The sequence below is a fragment of the Chelonia mydas genome, chromosome 9, assembly GCF_015237465.2.
Source record: "Chelonia mydas isolate rCheMyd1 chromosome 9, rCheMyd1.pri.v2, whole genome shotgun sequence".
Classification (NCBI taxonomy): domain Eukaryota; kingdom Metazoa; phylum Chordata; order Testudines; family Cheloniidae; genus Chelonia; species Chelonia mydas.
This window is the reverse complement of record NC_057855.1, coordinates 56,279,118-56,287,609: the sequence shown is the minus strand read 5'-3', so window position 1 is coordinate 56,287,609 and position 8,492 is coordinate 56,279,118. Positions and strand designations below refer to the sequence as shown.

At 47.0% G+C, this 8,492-nt stretch overlaps 1 long non-coding RNA gene across 2 annotated transcripts in view; it reads right to left on the bottom strand.

The window, feature by feature from the left end:
* Window positions 1–8,492, bottom strand: part of LOC122461798 — a 51,598-nt gene continuing 43,106 nt past the window's right edge. For both annotated transcript variants that reach the window (XR_006283986.1, XR_006283987.1), the window contains exon 3: window positions 1–157. This is a non-coding gene — a long non-coding RNA (uncharacterized LOC122461798). The remainder of the gene's footprint in view (window positions 158–8,492) is intronic.

The window sequence follows — 8,492 nt, the reverse complement described above, 5'->3', positions numbered from 1 at the left end:
CTTACCAGGTAGCAGCCATGGGTCACATGCTACCTTGAACGTCCTCAAGTAGACTTCTTATGTGGATTGGAGCATTCCAAGATCCATTGTACTTTAAGTGCTTCTTCACTTGCACACTCCTTTCTCAAGAAGCTGCCAAATGCTTTACAAAGGTTACCTAAAAATCAAGCCAGTACACAGCCAATATTAATAATTTCGAATACAAAAATGACACATGCATACAAATAGGATTAATAGATTCAGTAGATCATAACCTTTACAGAGATATGTTACATGGCATATGTAGCATAAAACATATTCTAGTTATGTCATATATACATTCATTCACTTGGGAGAGCCCACTGAGGCTTTCATCTTGCAGGCTTCTCTGATTAGTAACTACAGCACCTGAGCAAGCTCTTAGAAGGAACGTAATATGGATGGGGAGTGTTCAGCTATTGTTACCTGCACAGGATGTGCCATGTTTGTCTTTCTTCCACAGGACAGAAGTGACTTTGTCCGTACAAAGTGCAAGCTGGTCTCCATATTGGAAGAGAAGGTTCAAGGTCTGAAGAAACAAGTATCGACCCTGCGTTGCATAAGAGAAATTGAAGATTTCCTGGACAGACATCAGGATATGCTTCTATGGACACAACAGTCTGAAGATTCAGAGCACACTGCGCAGCGGGGACAGAAGACCAGTGAAGAAATTTGGCAGCATGTGACCTCCAAAAGAAGAAAGGGGAGCATCCCTGAACCAGCAATGCAGCTACAGGTAAGCAACCATTTTCATGTTCTCTCCACAGGTACTAATGCGAACTAGATGATACATCTGAGGGAAGGGAGCAGAAGGAGACTCCACCGATTGGAAGGCATGAAATGCACTGTCCTAGGGTTCGGGTTTCCACGATCACCGCTCCCAAGAGAAAGAGGTGTGTGGTGGTGGACGGGGATTCCCTCCTCAGGGAGACTGAGTCATCTATATGCCGACCCGACTGGGAAAACCGAGAAGTCTGCTGCTTGCCAGGAGCTAGGATTCACAATGTGATGGAGAGACTGCTGAGACTCATCAAGCCCTCGGATCACGACCCCTTCCTGCTTCTCCATGTGGGCACCAATAATACTGCCAAGAATAACCTTGAGTGGATCACTGAAGACTATGTGGCTCTGGGAAGAAGGATAAAGGAGTTTGAGGTGCAAGTGGTGTTCTCATCCATCCTCCCTGTGGAAGGAAAAGGCCCGGATAGAGACCATCAAATCATGGAAGTCAAAGAATGGCTACGCAGGTGGTGTTGGAGATAAGGCTTTGGATTCTTTGACAATGGGATGGTGTTCCAAGAAGGAGGAGTGCTAGGCAGAGATGGGCTCCACCTAATAAAGAGAGGGAAGAGCATCTTCGCAAGCAGGCTGGGTAACCTAGTGAGGAGGGCTTTAAACTAGATTCACCGGGGGAAAGAGACCAAACCTCTGAGGTAAGTGGGGAATTGGAATACCGGGAGGAAGCATTAGCAGGAGAGTGCAAGAGGGGAGGGCTCCTGCCTCATACTGAGAAAGAGGGACAATCAGCGAGTTATCTCAAGTGCCTATAAACAAATGCAAGAAGCCTGGGAAACAAGCAGGGAGAACTGGAAGTCCTGGCACAGTCAACGAATTATGATGTGATTGGAATCACAGAAACTTGGTGGGATAACTCACATGACTGGAGTACTGTCATGGATGGATATAAACTATTCAGGAAGGACAGGCAGGGCAGAAAAGGTGGGGGAGTTGCACTGTATGTAAGAGAACAGTATGACTGCTCAGAGCTCCGGTATGAAACTGCAGAAAAACCTGAAAAGAAAAGGAGTACTTGTGGCACCTTAGAGACTAACCAATTTATTTGAGCATAAGCTGAAGTGAGCTGTAGCTCACTTCATCGGATGCAAGTGAGCTGTAGCTCACGAAAGCTTATGCTCAAATAAATTGGTTAGTCTCTAAGGTGCCACAAGTACTCCTTTTCTTTTTGCGAATACAGACTAACACGGCTGTTACTCAGAAAAACCTGAGACTCTCTGGATTAAGTTTAGAAGTGTGAGCAACAAGGGTGATGTTGTGGTGGGAGTCTGCTATAGATCACCGGATCAGAGGGATGAGGTGGACAAGGCTTACTTCCGGCAACTAACGGAAGTTACTAGATCACAGGCCCTGGTTTTCATGGGAGACTTCAATCACCCTGATATCTCCTGGGAGAGCAGTACAGACAATCCAAGAAGTTTTTGGAAAGTGTAGGGGACAATTTCCTGGTGCAAGTGCTGGAGAAACCAACTAGGGGCAGAGCTCTTCTTGACCGGCTGCTCACAAACCGGAAAGCATTAGTAGGGGAAGCTAAAGTGCATGGGAACCTGGGAGGCAGTAACCATGAGATGGTAGAGTTCAGGATCCTGACACAAGGAAGAAACGAGAGCAGCAGAATACAGACCATGGACTTCAGAAAAGCAGACTTTGACTCCCTCAGGGAACTGATGGGCAGGATCCCCTGGGAGAACAACATGAGGGGGAAAGGAGTCCAAGAGAGCTGGCTGTATTTTAAAGAATCCTTGTTGAGGTTGCAGGAACAAACCATCCCGACGTGTAGAAAGAATAGTAAATATGGCAGGCGACCAGCTTGGCTTAACAGTGAAATCCTTGCTGATCTTAAACACAAAAAAGAAGCTGACAAGAAGTGGAAGCTTGGACAAATGACAAGGGAGGAATATAAAAATATTGCTCAAGCATGCAGGAGTGAAATCAGGAAAGCCAAATCACACTTAGAGTTGCAGCTAGCAAGAGATGTTAAGAGTAACAAGAAGGGTTTCTTCAGGTATGTTAGCAACAAGAAGAAAGTCAAGGAAAGTGTGGGCCCCTTACTGAATGAGGGAGGCAACCTAGTGACAGACGATGTGGAAAAAGCTAATGTACTCAATGCTTTTTTTGCCTCTGTCTTCATGAACAAGGTCAGCTCCCAGACTATTGCACTGGGCAGCGCAGCATGGGGAGGAGGTGACTAACCCTCTGTGGGGAAAGAAGTGGTTCGGGACTATTTAGGAAAGCTGGACGAGCACAAGTCCATGGGGCCAGATGCGCTGCATCCGAGAGTGCTAAAGGAGTTGGCGGATGTGATTGCAGAGCCATTGGCCATGATCTTTCAAAATTCATGGCGATCGGGAGAGGTCCCGGGTGACTGGAAAAAGGCAAATGCAGTGCCCATCTTTAAAAAAAGAAAGAAGGAGCATCCGGGAAACTACAGGCCAGTCAACTTCACCTCAGTTCCTGGAAAAATCATGGAGCAGGTCCTCAAGGAATCAATTCTGAAGCACTTAGAGGAGAGGAAAGTGATCAGGAACAGTCAGCATGGATTCACCAAGGGCAAGTCATGCCTGACTAATCTAATTGCCTTCTATGACGAGATAACTGGCTCTGTGGATGAGGGGAAAGCAGTGGACGTGTTGTTCCTTGACTTTAGCAAAGCTTTTGACAGAGTTTCCCACAGTATTCTTGCCAGCAAGTTAAAGAAGTATGGGCTAGATGAATGGACTATAAGGTGGATAGAAAGCTGGCTAGATTGTCGGGCTCAACAGGTAGTGATTAATGGCTCCATGTCTAGTTGGCAGCCGGTATCAAGTGGAGTGCCCCAAGGGTCGGTCCTCGAGCTGGTTTTGTTCAATAACCTCATTAATGATCTGGAGGATGGTGTGGATTGCACCCTCAGCAAGTTTGCAGATGACAACAAACTGGGAGGAGTGGTAGATATGCTGGAGGGTAGGGATAGGATACAGAGGGCCCTAGACAAATTAGAGGATTGGGCCAAAAGAAATCTGATGAGGTTCAACAAGGACAAGTGCAGAGTCCTGCATTTAGGACGGAAGAATCCCATGCACCGCTACAGACTAGGGACCAAATGGCTAGGCAGCAGTTCTGCAGAAAAGGACCTAGGGGTTACAGTGGATGAGAAGCTGGATATGAGTCAACAGTGTGCCCTTGATGCGAAGAAGGCTAACTGCATTTTGGGCTGTATAAGTAGGGGCATTGCCAGCAGATCGAGGGAAGTGATCATTCCCCTCTATTCGACATTGGTGAGGCCTCATCTGGAGTACTTTGTCCAGTTTTGGGCCCCACACTACAAGAAGGATGTGGAAAAATTGGAAAGCGTCCAGTGGAGGGCAACAAAAATGATTAGGGGACTGGAACACACGATTTATGAGGAGAGGCTGAGGGAACTGGGATTGTTTAGTCTGCAGAAGAGAAGAATGAGGGGGGATTTGATAGCTACTTTCACCTACCTGAAAGGGGGTTCCAAAAAGGATGGAACTAGACTGTTCTCAGTGATACCAGATGACAGAACAAGGACTAATGGTCTCAAGTCGCAGTGAGGGAGGTTTAGGTTGGATATTAGGAAAAACTTTTTCACTAAGAGGGTAGTGAAGCACTGGAATGCGTTACCTAGGGAGATGGTGGAATCTCCTTCCTTTGCGTTTTTAAGGTCAGGCTTGACAAAGCCCTGTCTGGGATGATTTAATTGGGGATTGGTCCCGCTTTGAGCAGGATGTTGGACTGGATGGCCTCCTGAGGTCCCTTCCAACCCTGATATTCTGTGATTCTATGATTCTATAATAAGCATATCTCCATAAAGCCTTATGAGGGGGGGGGCACCATCACAGTCAGTATGTACAGCTTTCCTCTGGGCATCTTCTTAGGGAAATGACTCAGAATGTCCACAACTACACGCTGAAATGGAAACTCAATTATCGGGAGTGGCTGGAGAGGGGCCTTGACCTGGTCTTGGGGCTTTCCCACCCTCTGGCACACCTCACATGACCAGACATATGTAGAAACATCCTTACCCATTCCCTCCCAGTGGAATGGCTTTCCCAAACGATCTTTGGTCCTGTTCACCCCAACATGGCCACTAGGGTGAACATGGGCTAAGCTTAAGAGCTTTTCCCTATACTTAGTTGGAACTACCAACTGTCTCTGAGGATGCCAGTCCTCCTTGTGCCCACCAGAAAGGGTCTCCTTGTATAAGAGTCCTCCTTCTATAACAAACCTGGACCTATTAGAAGAGCTGAGAGGTGGTGGGTTGCTCCCTGCCACTGTCCAAGCTCCCTTGAGTCTCTCATCCACTTCTTGCTCTGCCTGGAACTGCTCACTTGATGCTGGAGACATTAGTTCCTTGATGGGTTGTGGACTTGGGCTTGATCCCACTGGAAGCGATGCAGGTGATGGGGTTGTTTCCATCGACTGTGAACCACTCTCCACTGGTGCACTAGGTTGTATTTCAGGCTCCGGTTAAGCTTCTTGCACTGGTTTAGCTGTTACTGCAGATGCAGGCTCTGTGGCACCCTTTGGTGCTGACTCCCCTGACTCTGGTGGGGTTATAAGCATGGGCTTTGGTGCTGACTGCTCTGTCAGTTCTGATCCTTGGGCTGGTTCTGGCTCAGTTCCTGTAGGAGGCTCAAGAATTAAGTTAGGTGTGGAGGTCTGTTTAGCCTGGCTTCAGGTGACCATCCCCACCCATTTTGTTAGCCTCACATGGTTGGCTAAGTCTTCTCCCAGCAGCATTGGAATGGGATAATCATCATAGACTGCAAAAGTCCATATTCCTAACCAGCCCTTGTACTGGACAGGCAACTTGTCTGTAGGCAAGTTAAAAGATTTGGCCTTAAAAGGTTGCATCATCAATTGAGCCTTTGGGTTTATGAATTTGGGGTCCACCAGGGATTAGTGGATAGCTGACACTTGTGCTCAAGTGTCTCTCCAAGCAGTACTCTTCCTCCCTCACCCACACTCACAGTTTCCCTTTGCTCTGTGGGTATTTGCGAGGCATCTGGGCCTGAAGGCTCTCAGTGGGACTCTGGGGTGATGAGTTGCAGTCGGCTGGTTCTCTTGAGGCAGTTGGCCTTCACATGCCCCAGTCATTATATTTAAAGCATCACCGAGCTGACTGTGGGCTGGGGCGAGGTGGGTGCTTGGCAAGTGGAGTGGTGGAACAAGAGGGCATCTGGGGTCTCCCTGGCTGTTTGGAGGGTTCCTCCTTGCAAGGTGGGGCTTTGGGCTGACCACAATGGGTGGGTGTCGTCTCAGGTTCCCCCTTCTGGTACCCACACCAACTGCTATTAGCTTTCTTCTTCTCCACCACCTCCACCCATTGGTTCCAATCTCCCCTGCATAGATTACACGTTTGGAAATCGCCTACCTTGTATGTGGGGAATTTTTTTGAATGGGGAGCGGTACCTGGAGGATTGTTAGGGCTACCTGATTGATCCAGGTTAGCCCTTTCCAGCTCTAAGCGCTTCAGCTCCAGTTCCAAGCGCTTTGCCTCTCTCCTTTCCTCTGCTTCCGCCTCCCTCCTCTCCTCTGCTCCTACCTCCAAGCGCTTTGCCTCTGCTTCCGCCTGCCAGTGCTTTGCCTCCCCTTCCAAGCGCTTGTCTTCTGCTTCCAAACGCTTCATCTCTAGGACGAAATTCCTTTTTGCCTCAGTTAGAATTCAGCCCGAGTTAAGGACATCCCTCCATCCTGGCACCTGGATTTCGGTTGGGGGAGGGTTGACCCTTCCCTCCTGGGAAGTCCCCATTCCCCCATCCCCTCCCTTCATTTCTGTCATGGAGCTGGATGTCTGGGCTTGATCTGGGTCTGTCTTCTCCGTGGCGTGCTGCTTTGGGATTTTGGTGCCCGACCTCAACCTCATGCACAGGCTGCCCTACTCTAGCCTAGCTATTTTGTTGCCACAAAGGTAGAGAAAATAATAATAAACTGTTTGATGGACTCCCTGGCTTTGCAGGCCGAACCCCCTCAGGCAGAAAAGAAAAGAAAGAAAAAAAAAACCTCCCTGGCTTTGCAGGCTGCCAAAAGGAAAAATGTCTCCTTTTAAAATCCCGAGGTCTGTGCTTCTGGTTCAAAAAGATCCCACTGCTCTGCCACCATGTAAAGGCTGATTCCCCACCCTAGCACTTTGAGTGCAGAAGGTGGGGGCCCACAAGGATTCTAAAAATTAATACGTGCTACTCCAGGCTGGTATTAAATTCCCAAGGTCACAGTTTCTCTCTGACCTTGGATGGGTAAGTACTGCCACCACCCAAGTGCAAAAAAACCCTTGGACCCAGGAAGGAGCACTTGGGTATTCCTTCCTGTTGGGTACCCTCAAGCCCTTTCATACACACCCATCCAGGGAAGAGCTGAGAAAGAAAACAAAGGAAATTAGCTGTTGCCCCAGCTAATTAAATAATATGCACATACCTCTTAGGACACCAAAAATCCCATCCTGTTCTTAAAAAAGGTAAATGTTATTAAAAACAAAAAGAAAATACATCTGGAATTTAGGCTTTTGCTAGATTTAAAAAACCCATTTACAAAAATTAAACATCAGGAATAACTTTGTTGAGGTCCAGCTTAAAGGTTACAAGCAAAACAAAAAGCATTTTTGGGTTAGCACAGAGGAGTCCACAAGCTAATAAGAAATAAACAGAAATAAACCTAATAGCGTCTTTCTAAACATTCCTGATCTACTTAGATATCTGGGCTGTTAAATAAATAGTTCTAGATATTATCTGATGATTTTCACATCTAGCCTTTAGCTTCTCATGGCATAACTGCTCCCCGTTCCCCTCTTTCCCAGAGAACAACAACAGCGCACACAGGCAAAGCTTTTTTCCCCATTTTAAAAAGTTCTAGCCTTCCCATTGGCTCTTTTGGTCAGGTGCCCACTCCCTTCCTTTTATCTGGACTTTTTTAACCCTTTACAGGTAAAGCAATTAGAGAACAAATACTAAGAGGAATTTTATAGCTAATTGGCTAGCTGAGTGTCCATAAAAGGAAGCTACCCTCCCCCCTTCATTTACCACAACATCCCATTGAGATTACAATCAGAATGAGCCAACATCTGCAGCCATTCTTCCTAATGTAATGAAAAGGGTCATTTAAGCGCATGCTTTAGGGGATAAAGTGATCTCTCTTATCGTTAGCAAAGAATATTTTTACCATGTACACATCAGCCTCAGTTGTCTACTAGCCTCCGAGGAGACAGGCACGTGGGTCACAAACAGTATTGCACAGTTGGCTAGGCCCACTAAAGATTATTTTAGAGGATAAGGAGTTTTGCTTCCTCTTTAGCATCAAATGCAGGCCACTACGTGAAAGACACTGATTTAGATGAGCCAGAGAGCTGTTCAAGTCCGAAATTTGCTGTGTTCACCTTTGAAGGCAGAAAGCATGAAAGACAGAGAGAGGCAGCAATTTGAAAAGGGCCTAACACAGATAAGCATGAGGTCCAGATCTGCACAGCTACTTACGAATGTAAGTATACATACAGGCACCTAGTGGAAAATCCCACTAAAAGCACTTCAGCCTGTGAGGTGCCTACCTACCATTGAAATCAATAGGAATCAGAGCCCAGATGGTCAAAGGTATTTAGGCATTGACACAGGGTGGCTAGCTCCTGTATTTGAAATAAGTCCAGCACCGCTGTGCCAGATCAAGTGCTCCCATTGGGCCAATTAAAG